Source organism: Triturus cristatus, chromosome 4_1, assembly GCF_964204655.1.
Source record: "Triturus cristatus chromosome 4_1, aTriCri1.1, whole genome shotgun sequence".
NCBI classification, from domain to species: domain Eukaryota; kingdom Metazoa; phylum Chordata; class Amphibia; order Caudata; family Salamandridae; genus Triturus; species Triturus cristatus.
This window is the reverse complement of record NC_140585.1, coordinates 1,012,512,401-1,012,526,662: the sequence shown is the minus strand read 5'-3', so window position 1 is coordinate 1,012,526,662 and position 14,262 is coordinate 1,012,512,401.

The following is a 14,262-nucleotide window of genomic DNA, read 5'->3' as shown; positions in this document are numbered from 1 at the left end:
CTTTGGGACCAAGACCACTGGGATGGCCCAAAGGCTGTTTGAGGGCTCAATCACCCCTAGCGCTAACATCTTGGAGACCTCCTTCTTGATGGAAACCTTGACCCTGTCAGTCACTCAGGAGGACTGACCGCATGGACACACCACTGAGTGACACCAGGGGTCCAGGAAAACAGAGCAGCAAACTGTCCCAACAGTTGGGGGCAGTCGCTCCGCTGTTCAGGAGTCAGGGCAGGGGAGAGTGTTAGACTGTCCACTGACCCATCGTGTTCCTTCTCAGACAGGAGGTCAGGAAGAGTCTCAGTCTTCTCCACCATTCCAGCATCTGTTGCCAGTAGCATGCCCACTTCGGACCTCTCCAAGTGGGTCTTAAGGCAGTTCACATGAAGGACCCGCAAAGGGTTCCTAGGAGACTACAAGTCCACCAAGTAGGTGACTGTACTCTTGTGTTCCACCACCTCAAATGGTCCGGTCCACTTATCCTGGAGCGCACAAGGCTCCACTGGGGCCATGACCCATACTTTCTGTCCAGGCTGAAACTCGATCAGAGTGGCATTCTGATCATACCAACATTTCATCTCCTCCTGGCTGGCTTCTAGAGGCGCCTGAGTGAGATGTCTGAAGCGCTTAGTCGGGTTCCTGAAGACTAGCATGTAGCTATATACATCCTGGGGAGGTTTACTGGGAGCTTTCTCCCAGCCTTCTTTGACCAGACTTAGAGGTCCTCTAACAGGATGCCCATACAGGAGCTCCAAGGGACTGAACCCTGAGGACTCCTGCAGTACCTCTCTGTTAGCAAACAAAAGGCACAGTAAGAGGACATCCCCCTTATGCCTCATGGGCTCACCAAGACCCATAATCATGCCCTTTATGGTTTGGTTGAAGCTCTCAACCAGCCAATTACCTAGGGGGTGGTAAGCAGTGGTGAACTTGTAGATAACACCGCACTCCTGCCACAGGGACTTCATATACTTAGATATGAAGTTGATATCACTGTCGGACACCACCTCTCAGGGGAACCCCACTCGGGAGAAAATCCCCATCAATGCACGACCCACCACCACCACTGGGGCAGTCACAGCCCGGAGAGGGATGACTTGCGGGTGGCATAGTCGACTAAGACCAGGATAAACCTGTTGCCCATGGCTGTCTTGGGATCCAGAGGCCCCACAATGTCAATACCCACCCTCTCAAAGGGGGTGCTGACCACAGGGAAAGGTTTGAGAGGAGCCTTACACTTCCTCCCACTCTTACCACTTGCCTGGCAAGTCTCGCAAGACCTACAATGAGTGTCAGAACTCGTACGCATTTGGGGCCAGTATAAGCAGGTGGCAAGCCTTTCAAAGGTCTTGTCTTGCCCCAAATGTCCTGCCAAAGGCACATCATGAGCCAGACCCAATAGGAAGGCTTTGAAGCGCTGAGGTACCACCAGCACAAAGGCTGACCCAGGCTCAGCAACCTTAGGCTCGCTATACAGGATACCACTCTCCCAGTAAATCCAATGTGATCCATACTGATCACCTGCTGCCTGGTTTGCAGTCTGTTGCCTCAAATCAACAAGAGACGGGCACTTCTGCTACTCCTGGCTGAATTCCTCCCTGGTTGGGCTTCCTTCTTGCTGTCATTGGGTCAGCTCGGGCAGGTCCCCCAGTTCAGCCCCTTGTTCCCCTGTAGGCTCCAGGGCATCTCCCTCAAGATTTGCCTCCTCCTGGACCGTGGGATCTTTGGGGGCTGGTTTCTCACTTCGCCTACCTCTTCTCTTCCTGGCAGCCACCTGGGCCACTCTTTCAGGCTCCAGGTCATCTTGAATTCCCTTACCAGCTGCCATTGACTGAGTGGTCACACACACCCACTCAGGCAGAACCAACATCTCTAAATGAGACCTCCGCTCCACCTTCGCCAAACGGGAGCTCCCCAAATCATTGCCTAGCAGACAGTCAACAGGCATGGCTGGCCTCACAGCTACTTTCAAGGTACCTGAGACCTCCCCTCACTCAACTGGAACCTGTGCCACTTTGCAGAGGCACTCTTGAGTTATCAGCAGCAACTACTGGGTAGAATGTGTTGGGGACCACCTGCTCTTCAGACACCAGCCAACAACTGACAGCTGTCACACTGGCGCCGGTGTCTCTCAGAGCCTCCACAATATGTCCATTGATGGTAACCCACTGCCTGTACCTCTTAATGTTATCAGGCAGATGAGCTCTTGGGACCATCTCACTGTCTCCTAAAGAGACCAGTCACATTTCTGCAGGACCCAACCCCACTTGGGCACTCGTCTTCTCCTCCACGGCTACACTAGCCATTTCACGGGGCGGTGCACCAGTGGGTGCGGTGGTAAGCTTCTTGGGACACCTAGGATCCCCTTGGAAGTGGCCCACCTGACAACAACCAAAACATGCCTTGGAACCCCCATGAACAGGCTTACCTGTCGGGACCCATGGCTTCTTTTCAGTGGGAGGCTGGGAACCCTTCCTTGGTTCCCTTGGGGATTACTTTTGGGACTTTTTGGAACTCCTTCTGTTTACCTTGTCCCCCCACTCTTCTGCTGGGGAACCTGCCCACCTTTGGCGGAGTCTCCCACATGGCCTCTTTGGACCCTGGTACTGACCCAGCGGTCTGCATCCACAGCAAGCATCCTGGGGTCAATCAGTTTACTGTCAATCAAGTGCTGACGTAGCTCTGGAAAACAATTATCTGACAAGTACTCCCATGCAACCAAATCATGGAGCCCCTGCAAATCATTCACTCCAGCTTCTTGCAGTTTCTAAATATCTGCCATGGCCAATTTCTTACTCTGCAACTCCAATTTCTTATTCTTGATGTTACACTCCTTCCCCAGCCTGAGCTTTGTGAGATCCAACTCATGCATTCTGCATCTCTTCCGGTCCTCCAACTCCTCTGGAGACAGACCCTTTGAATTTAAACTGCTGCCCCCCTGGAAGGCAACTTTCCTCCTTTCAGGCCCAATAGCCCCTCCTGCTACCCATAAAGTTCTCTCCGTCCACCATAGGCTCCTCAGTATGCTCACTGGCATTCCTTGAGTGCAACCAGGCCCTCAGCGCCTTCTGGTATTCCTCCTTTCTGGTTAGGCCTCTCACAGAGATTTTAAATTTTCTGCAGACAGCTTTAAGTTATGCTACAGTGTAGGTATCAACCCTTTCTTCTTCAAATTAGATATCCACAGATGCAAGTGATGCTGGTTTACTCATGGTAAAAAATTGGCAGTTCTCAGGATGCAAATATTTTTAAAAAGAAAAAATTCTACCAAATGTATGTGATCGCGTAATGGCCTGCACTATACTAGTAGTGCACACCAATCACTGTATGTAAGACACAAATGCAAGTCCAGATCTTTACAGCTGACCACCAATGTCAGAAATGGGGGTCTCTAGTTGGCAGAGGTAGGTACCTTTGTCCAAATAGGGACCCGTGCTTTGAGTCAGGGTAAGGGGAATACACTTCTAAAACAAACCCTGCTCACCCCCTTGGTCGCTTGGCACAAGAAGACTGGCTTATCTCAGAGGCAGTGTGTAAAGCATTTGTGAACACATACAGTAATACAGTGAAAACACTACAAATGAACACCACGCCAGTTTAGAAAAATAAGTAATCTTTATCTAAACCAAAACAAGACCAAACAACAAAAATCCACAGTACAGTAATAAAAATATGACTTTCAGATGGTAGAAATAATTCAGTTCAAAGCAAATTGAAGATGCAACACTTTTCTCACAAAGTACCTTGGGTGCGTCATGCAAGCAAACAAAAAGGGCCGCAGGGAAGGTGGTGCGTTGGTTCCTTACACTCAGGGAAGGTGATGGGTCGGTTCCTTGCTCCAGGGGAGGTGATGCGTCAGTTCCTTACAGCCATTATAAACAATGAGGTATTCCCAAATAGTCCCTGGACATGGGTATCAGTTCTTATAAAGAAAGAAAGGTCCTGGGCCAGTTATTCAAGGAAGAGTTAGTTTAGCAGAATTATCAACTTATTTGAGCTTACATTAATCAGCTCACAAAAACGGCTGTAAATCGTGAAAATAATTAAAACAAACAAATGTGCAGAAAAACCACTAGGTATTATTACAATATATTTACTTAGTCATTTAAAGGAACAATCACTAGAGGGTCAAGAAGGTAGGAGAATATCCTAGGGAACGTGTAAGAAAGAGTGCTCAAGTGTATATAAAGGAGTCAAGAGAGCTCAAAGTGTGTAGAAAAGTAAAGGGCATATATTTACAAGACTGTACAGAACTGATATCCAATAAACAGTTAGATGCAACCTAGTCACATGCAAATTATTCATTTGAATTATATTTTCTAAAGTTGTAAGGAGAGTTTCCTTAAGGCTGTAAACAGGGTTAATGGGGAAGGGGAAATTGGTCCAGGTGCCGTGCGGGATAGCATCGATGTTTCGATCTGGCTTTTCGGCAACCGAGGGACTTTAATACCTCAGCCATGTGGATCTTCCTCAGGACAAGGGGACAGGTGAAGTGACCCTACAGAGTAAAAACAAGGAACTTAGAACCGGGACCTAATAGGTTACCCAGGCGTGATGTCTGCACATCAAATGGCGGAAGTAATGTATTAAACCCACCTCATCAATCTTGCAATGCTTTATAGGAGTCCAAAACCTGGTTACACCAATGCCTGCAATTCAATAATAATAACAACAGTTGTTGTCAAGGGTCCATAAGGATTGTACACTAAAGGTACACAAAGACTGGCTGTAGTAACTCACCCATAAAGTGGCAAGGGCCAACTAAGGACAAATGCCGTTATTCAGTAGGTGTAAACCATGACGGTGGTGCCCAGACCATCCATGGAACGTAATATTCAGGCCCATATGCATGGCAAGAGTTGGCTGAATGAATCAGGCAATCCGGGGCACAGCATAATTTATACAACTAGAAAAAAGGGAGGAAGGGAATTCTAATTAAAATACTATCTAAGGAGCAAAAGGCCTTCATAGGTGATTGTCGGTTGTGAAAGAGAATTACCTGGAGACTATCTGACCGACGTCCTTACTCCATCGCGGTAGCAGCCAACTGAGCAGCAAACCGCAGGAGCATTTACACTAAGAAAAGGGGGCGGTGGCCTTGAAAAGGGGCGGAGTCAACCAGACACTATTAAAAAGGGCCAAAAGACTCAATAAGCTCACAGTTTCTACAGCATTACAGAAGGCATCAAAGTGCTATGTCACAGTTCTAATATTTGTAGATAGATACAATCGTTCAATGTATATTAAAACTGTCAATGTACAATTAAACAAAAAGCCAGCTCCTCTTTCTATAGCGTCTTCAATGTAATTACAAAACGCCTCAAGGTGCGATGTCACCATTCTAATATTTAAGATAGACTCAATCGTTCAATGAGTATTTAAAACTGACAGTGTAAAATTAAACAAAAGGTGCAGTCTCACAATTCAGATTTAAGAATCAGTGTGTATAGGCAATTAGCGACCAGTGCTGAAGCTTGGATATATTCACAAATTAAGTACCAACCTAGTGGTACGCAATTATTCAGATATGACATCACAATTGCACTTCACATTGAACATAAATACAGGCATTTAAAAAAGAAAAGAAAAGAAACAGTAATTTATCACATCTAAAGGCATAGGATGCCAATTTTCAGTAGGAGCAAACAGGATTGGGTTAAAAAACAACATTTACATATGTGTTACACAGGAGATTGCCATGAAAGGACCTATTGGCAACAAATATTGTGGACACCTGTCTGGTGATCTCCTCGTATTAATTTAATCCTCTCACTACAGTATCAAAGCGATGTAGCCATCTACACTCGCGTAGGCTCAAAATTCTACCAAAATCCCTTCCCTGGGGGTTTTGGTGTACCTTCTCTATCACACACCAACGTAGCCTCTCCGGTGTGTGCCCAAATGATGTAAAATGTTCCACGAGGGGTGCTCCCTGTACCTGGCACCGTATACAACTGCAGTGTTGCAGGATATGGGACTTTATACTTTTTGTATAGTTTGTCCTATATATACAAAAGCACATGGACAGGAAATGGCGTAGATTACCCCGCTGGAGTTACAGTTAGTGTGAGCTTGAAGTGTGTATTTGTAGTTGTGTGTGAAAGTTTTCAATTCATTGACCATGGGACACGCCCTACATTGCCCACATTTATAATGTCCCTACATGGGCGGGATGTTCCATAGCGTCATCTTTGAAGTTCTCGATTCTATGGGTAAAACGGATTTGACAACATGTTGCCTTACATTCATGCCTTTGTGGAACGCATGCATGGGTGGTGGTAGTCCACCAAGTTCATCTGTCACCAGGTTCTAGTGGTTGTTTATAATTTTATTGATGGTATTGCTCTTTGTACAGAATGCAGTCACACAGACTAACCTGTCTTGATCATTAGTCCCTCCCTCTTTGGGTTCCAGAAGGGGATCTCTATTGTTGAACCATGCACGTTTACGCACCTTTTTTAATAGTCTGAGCAGGTAGCCTCTGTCGGTCAGACGGGACATAAGTTCAGCTGACTCTAGGAAATAGTCATTCTTTCTGGAGCAGTTCCTCCGCAACCTTAGGAATTGCCCAAAGAGCAAATTGTCCCTAAGGTTGCGTGGATGGTGACTCGAGTAACGCAGGAGAGTGTTGCGTTCACTCACCTTTCTGTAAAGGCTGGTGTAAAGTTTGCCTTCTGCTTTTATATAACCCTGGGCGTAGGACTACGCTACGCTCGCGTAGTTTGCGCAACTACGCGCTACGCGAATTGCACGTACCACAGTGTAAAAACACGTAGCGGGCATTTTTTGCTTGGTCGCGGTACTCAATGTCAAGTTGGCGACCGCGAGCGAGCAAAATAACATCCTGGTGAGACTTTTTCCTCGTTCGCGATCAGCAACATCAAGTTGCTGATCGCGAGCATGGAAAATAAACATCCCGGCGAGATTCTTTACGCGGGGAGGTCAGGTTTCTCATTGCGAGTGGTCGTGTATGCTCGCGATGAGAAACTACCAGTTCGCGTTGAGAAAGCTGCCGCTCGAGTACAAATCTACTTGAGCGGCAGAAAACAACCGCTTGCACTGTGCAAGATGCGGTTTGCAATGATTGCACAGTGCGGACATGCATCCGGCACTGTGCAATCAGTGTGAACAGCATTTTGCACAGTGCACTACGCAGTTTGCGTAGCTACGCATAGCTCGCGTAGTGCGAAGTGCACTTCGCGTAGCTAAGCGTAGCGCTACTACGCAAACTACATCCAGGGTTACTTTTATAGCTAGATCCAAAAACATTGACTGTGGAATTGCTGTAGTCTAAATAGAATTGTATATCATTGGAGCAGTTGTTCAACCAAGAGTGAAATTCCTTAAGTAGGTTTTCACTCCCTTGCCAGATCAGTAATATGTCGTCAATGTACGACGCCATAGCTCCATACACTGACTGTAGGGGTTTTGTTTGCTCAGAATGTAGTTGTGTTCGTATACATCCATGAAGATAATTGCTAGGTTGTGCGCTAAGCTAGTCCCCATAGTAACTCCTTTCTTTTCTATGTAGAAATCACCCTGAAAACTAAAGAAGTTTTTAGTCATGGCTACATCAAGGGGTTTGATGATAAATTTAGTTGGGACTCTGTGTGGCCTGAGACGTTTGTTCAGAACTTCTCTCATCACTCTCAGTGCCTCACCCTGGGGACTGTTCGTATAAAGGGATGTAATATCCATGGTGACCAGGACGTTGCAATTCATATCAAATGGGCGATCGTCCACAAGTTGAATTGTTTGCATGGTATCCTCACAGCAGCGCTGGGGAGGTGATGCATTGGTACCATACCAGAGAGGAGGGGATGTGTCGGTTTCTTACTGCGTGGGGAGGTGATGTGTTGGTTTCTTACGGCGTCCCCCAATGTTGCGACAAACTTGGTGCCTCGATGGGATGCGACGATCTGGAACAATGCATGAACTCATGCAGTCGCACAGCAGGCCTTGTGTCGAAATAGGGGCTGTGATCTCGGACTTCAGAGATCGGTGCACTTGAGCCGCATGCAGGCATAGTGATGCGTCGGAAACAGGTGCAGATTCTCGAAGTTGCGTTACTTTTCCAGTTCCCAGCGGAAAACAGTCTCTAGAGGTCAAAAACAACAGCAGGCACCTGTTATAAATGGGATTTCTGGTTGTTTAGGGCATGCACCTAAGCCAGGCAAAAACCACCACTCTAGTCAGGACAATGGAGTTACACGCTGAATATAACTCTTGCTCACCCCCTTGGTAGCTTGGCACGAGCAGTCAGGCTTATCCCAGTGGCAATGTGTAAAGCGTTCGCGCTACACACACATACACATCGGCGACACACTAGGCACACTACAAAAGAAACTCCACACAAGGTTATGTAAAAATAGTGTTTGTATTACTCATAAACACATTAGATCATAATCACACATATACACTTGCCACCGGGCATTAGGCAATACTTCACAGGGGATTATATGCATGACAGGGCCAATCGGGCCACTGTCAGAACCATTAGAACAGGTAAGTAATGACACAACCAGTGACTACTGGTAAAATACTGTACTGAGCAGAACATATTATGCAGATACTCATTAGGCATAAATCACATTTAGAAGTGTACCGTGGTAACACTCCCTAGGTGTATACATCATCTCAGGCATAAACACATTATGCACACTCTCAGGGCCTTGCGCCCTCCCAGCAGCTCAGGTGCTCACAGGCCCACTGGCCTTCCTCTGGTGGCCCATCTGGGCTGTCCCCAAATGACCTCTGCCCCAAAAGTGAAAGCTCGATCACCATAGGGCCTTCCACCAGGCCCTCCGGCTGCCGATGCAGCAGAGAAATGTGCGCGATGCACAGGAGGGCGGGGGTGCATCTCACCCCTTCCTCATTATCAAAATAAGAATGCCCCCGTCATTGCAGCTGTCCGCGCTCTCGCAGAACAGCTGGGAAAATCAGCCTTGGCACCACAGTGCCTCTCAAGTTCCACTCTAGGACACTAAAACAAGGTGCCTCTTCGTTGCAGCTGCCCGCGCTCTGGCGGTGCAGCTGTGCTCCTCGAGCGGCATCCAAGTGCCTCCTCAGTCCCCCTCACTGGGGCTTCTAGAGTGGGCCCAAAAAGGAATTGGCACTTGCACCAACAGTGCCGGAGGAGCCCCGTTCACCGGGCTCCTCCTGGTGCAACCACTTGGTCCCATCTGGGGCTCGTCTCCTCTTGCTGTGGTCTGGCCAACTCATGGCTGGTCGGAGCTCCCCGCTCCTTCTAGTAGCCTCTGATAGTCACCTGCAGTGTCCGGCACAGGCCCCACTCATCGGGGTCATCTTAGCCTCCCTCTGGGACACTGCAGAACTTTGGCAGGGAGACCGCGAGGCTCCCGTCCGCCTTCGCCCTGCTTCGATCATCGTCACCACCCGCGGGGCTCTACTCGATCACACAAGAGCCCCGCCCTTAAACAGGCTGACGCTGCCTGACTTCCTCTCCGGCCGCGCTTCTTCCGGCCGGGCCTGCCCATGTATCTGGAGCGAAGTCTCCTTCTTGCTTAGGCGTTTACCAGCATGGGGTAGGCTCCCGCCTGTAACTCCGGCTTGGCGATGTTTTCTCCGCAGAGTGCGGGCCACGCCCACAACCAGGCGCTCGTCGCCCGGCTTCCCCTTGCTGCTACGGCCCTTTACTCTCGGCCATGCCCCGGGTCAGGCGCTCCTCGCGTGACTTCCAGTTCGCGTTGGCGGCTTCTCGAGCCACGGAAATGTGGGGTAGGCCCCTGTTCCACTTTCCTGCAGCACAGGGGGGAGGCCCTAGGCCGGGATTCCCTGGGAATGCTTCTGCAGCACAGCGCTGCCGGCCTCAAGATCCCTGGGGCACTCCTCATGTCTTCTCCGGTCTTGGGAGTGCCCTCTTCATGCCGAGTGCGGTCCTCAGGACACGTAGTCCAAGGTCATCAGGGGCAGAGCTGGGCCCAGGCAGGCCAGGTCACACAGCCCTCAGCAGAGGGGCAATCCCTTGTCGCAGTTCCTCCTGGGGCCTATCAGTCCAAGCAGGCACAAGGAGGCACCCAAAACAGCACACTTACATTGGCTCACATCTCCAATATTTATACTGGGTTTGTCTTTGTTTTGCCCTGGCACATGGCTTGGGGAACCTGTCCCAACTAGTTTTGGGGGGTACTGAAGCACTTTGTTTACAGTGCTTCCACCCTCCTTTGTGAGGTTGGGCTCTATCCTCAGACACACCACAGGGGGCGGAGCCAGCATTGAACCAGGCGGGCACAGACCCATTCAGGGTCAGGGGCTCTCCTCCCAATACTCCAAATGTAGATCTGCACATTCCGCCTAGCGCTGACTCACCCTGCCCCTCTGGAGCCACACAGCATTCCAGCCACTGTCACTCCAGAGCCAGACATGCAATACAAATCAGGCAGGCAAAGACACATAGCACACAGAAATGCCAACTTCTAAAAGTGGCATTTCTAAAATAGTGATCATAAATCTGCGCACAGCATTATGCAGCATTTATTATCACTATTCCAAACATACCAAACTTGACCACGCTGCTCCTCTCATTTCAGTAATTACCACTGAAACACTTATCACAGAATGCCCAATGGATTCCTATTAGAGGGCAGCCTCACAGCAGTGAGAAACCAAAATGGCAATTTGACGCTTCCAGGACATGTCACACACTTAAGGTACATTTCCTACCTTTTGTCTACAATGCACCCTGGCCACAGGGCTAGCTAGGGCCTACCTTAGGGGTGACTGGCATGCAGTAAAAGGGGGGTCACAGACGTGGCAACCACTTTGCGTGCCACGTCACAGCGGCAGTAAACTGCTCGCACAGGCCCTGCAATGGCAAAGGCCTGGGACAGGTTTGAAAAGCTACTTTTGGGGGTGGCGCAGGCAGCGCTGCAACCCCACCAGTAGCATTTAATTTACTGACCCCGGGTATCTGAGATACCACTTTACAAGAAACTGACAGGTAAATTAAATAAGCCAAACAGGTGTAGACCAATCTTACCATGTTTACCACAGAGAGCACACACACTTTACACTGGACAGCAGTGCTAAAGTGCCCAGAGGCCTAAAACCACCAATATCAGGTCAGAAAAAAGACTAGGAGGAAGGCAAAAAGGTCAGGGATGACCCTGCAAAAAGGGCCACTTCCAACAGCATCTCTTTGCAGGTCAGAGCTCCCAGAAAGGAAGCTCTGGGGAGCTGGGGTGTAGTCTTTGTATCCCTGAGACTTCTGAACAGGAGGCAAGCTCAATTCAAGGTCTTGGAAATCTTCTTTCAAACAGGGGACGCAGCAAACAGCAGTTCTCTGGTGGCAGAAAAGCCTCCTGCTTGGTCAAATCCTGTTCCGTCCTCTCTGGTACAGCTTCTTGGCAGGAGGTGGAGACAGCATTGTGGAAGGCAGACCAAGCCCATTCAGGTCAAAGGAAATCTCCTCCCCTACTCGAAATGCAGCCCAGGTCTATTCAGCCCAGCTCTGACTCATCAGGCTCTCTAGTGCCACTGCTCCTCCTCAGCCCCTGTCATCCAAAAGTCAGACATGCAATACACAAACCTAGCAGAGGCACACTGGATGACTAAGCAAGAAAGTACCTACTTGATTAAAGTGGTATTTCCAAACACAGAACGTAAAAATCACCCTCACTGAAAGATGCATTTTAACATTCTGAGTTCAGGCATACTAAGCTTTATTTTCTTACCTTATTCCCAGGGGCAGTCATGTTTATAAGATGTTGTAAGCAAACTCCCCATTCTGTCCTATGGAAACAGGTACCTTGCAATAGTGCAAAACTAAATTGGCAGTAATTCACTATCGGGACATGCCACACATCAGTGCATGTCCAACCTTTCACATACACTGCACCCTGCCCACAGGGATACCTTGGGCCTAGCTTAGGGGGTGACTGATATGTAAGAAAAGGGAAGGTTAGGGCCTGGCAAGTGGGTGCACTTGTCAGGTCGATATGGCAGCACCAGTCTGCACACAGGCTCTGCAATGGCAGACCAGAGTTACATTTACAGTCTGCTTATGTGAGTGGCACAATCAGTGCTGCAGCCCACCAGCAGCATTTGATTTTCAAGCCCCGGGCATACACGATGCGCTGTGCTAGGGACTGACTAGTAAATCAAAAAGCCAATTATGGAAACCCCAATCCATAACAACAATTTACAAAGGGAGCACTCACACTTTGGCACTGAACAGCAGTGGCAAAGTGCCCAAAGCATCTAGACCAGAAAAACGAGTCCAACACACAGCTAAAACACAGGAGGAAAAGGAAAAAAATGCAGGGGAGACCCACACCAATGGTGCCAGGTCTAACACCCATAATGTAATTGAAGTATTTTCTTTTGCCTGAAGTTTGAAATAAATGTTCTCCCAGTAGGCCTGCGAAGTAATTTCATTGAGCCAGTAGTCGATCTGATTGGTGTATTTATCATTTAGCTTTAGATGTGTTAAGTCATTCAGGATCAAACAACTTGTGACCCAGCACTGTTGTCTTTAGTAAATTAATTCTATTCTGGCTTGTGTTTCACTCCAACAAACACTCATCATTGGACTTTGAGCCAACATGTCTCAACAGATATGTGAGCACACTTACAGTGTCTGGTATATTCGCCCCTGTTTCAGAACTCGCCAGCCTTCGGATCACACTTTGTGTGAGTAGGCAATGATTGCAGGCAATTATACTATATCCCCTACACACACCCCATCCAGCTACCAACTGGATGTTGCCAAGGCTGCATGCTCAAAGCCGCATTGGAGCAGAAGAATATGCACACTCCTCTTCGGGGCCTTGGAAAACCTCACTTCATTACTTCTCTGATTCTAGGCTGTGATTGCTGTTGCTCTAGTGGTTTGCACTCTTCTTGCCTGCTGCTGCTGCTGCCACCGTCAGTGCCATCTCACGCCTCGTTTGCAGTGTGGGTCACAACCTCAGCTGTCATTTGCCTCTGCATTAGGAGAACTCCGTTTTTTGTGATTTTTGTGGGTTACTGTTATGGACAGACCGAGTGGATAAGTGTATATATTTGCCACTACCAGGGATATACTAAAATATTTGCTAATTGTTTTTAGAGATTATCCGATATATTGAATTGTTTTTAGAGATTATCTGATATATTGAGCTCTTTGTCCTGTGTATCACAGATTCTAGCAGACATAGCACAAAGGCATATTAAGGGAAAATATGACTTTACAATGGAAAAACACGAACTGGAGGAGTTTGGGGGGTTAATGGGCGATATTTCTCTGCTAAGAAGGCCAAATACTAGCTATACAGATTTTACCAATTAAAACCTTCCGAAGAAGCTAGTCAAAAAGACTGATTTCGTTACGCATGCTCACAGAGATGAAGTCAGATGGAAATATATCTTACTGGTTGCTTCCCTTTCTAATTGAAAATTGCCTAGATAGTCCATCAAATTTAACATGCTACTTGTCTATTCTGTACCTTACTGGACATTCCAATACCCCTCTGCAAGGCTCCACACCAACCACTGACCATCTCCACTAGAGAGTTCACTCCTTACACAAGAATATCACTCATGAGGACTCTAGTCTGTCGAGTAATAGTCGTAAAATAACGTTTATTTTGGCCATAGTCTATTAAACAACTGAAACACATATTTCAATAAAACCAGTTTAAAAATGGGTACAGACCATACCGTTTAAAATAGTTACAATCAATACATGATTTGCTTAATCAAATACCACTGTAGATTGTTTTTTAAAGTCTTGCAATGCCTAGGATACGTTTTTGGTTCATATCTAAGAACAAACTTTGCTATAAAACTTTCTATTGAAACATGTGGTTGAATTTATTATTATTAACATTATCGACTATTTGCAATTCCGTATTTTAAAGCGCTTGTAATATAGCTTAAATGTAATTTTGAAACAAGTGTATTTTTCAGTTATGCACTTAAAATACATTACAATTGTTTTTTAAAATGTTTTTACAGTAGGATTAAGAAATATTGGTATCAAATATTGTCTTTTGTTCAATTGTTTGTTCATTAGAATGAGGTACCCAGCACAGAACGTCATACTTAATGGCTCTATTCCATGGCCCTTTAAATTGTAAAAAAGACAAATATAAAAGCTTGAATCTTCTAAGAAATATTTTTGTTCAGGAATTTCCTGTGGAGTCCAGGTACAATTGCTTATTCATGGTATATGTTGACTGTAAATAACTTACTTGACTTTGTTAGGTAGGTCGCTCCCCCTCCGCACTGCACCGCCTGTGCGTCCTGTCCCTGCCCCAGCTGCCA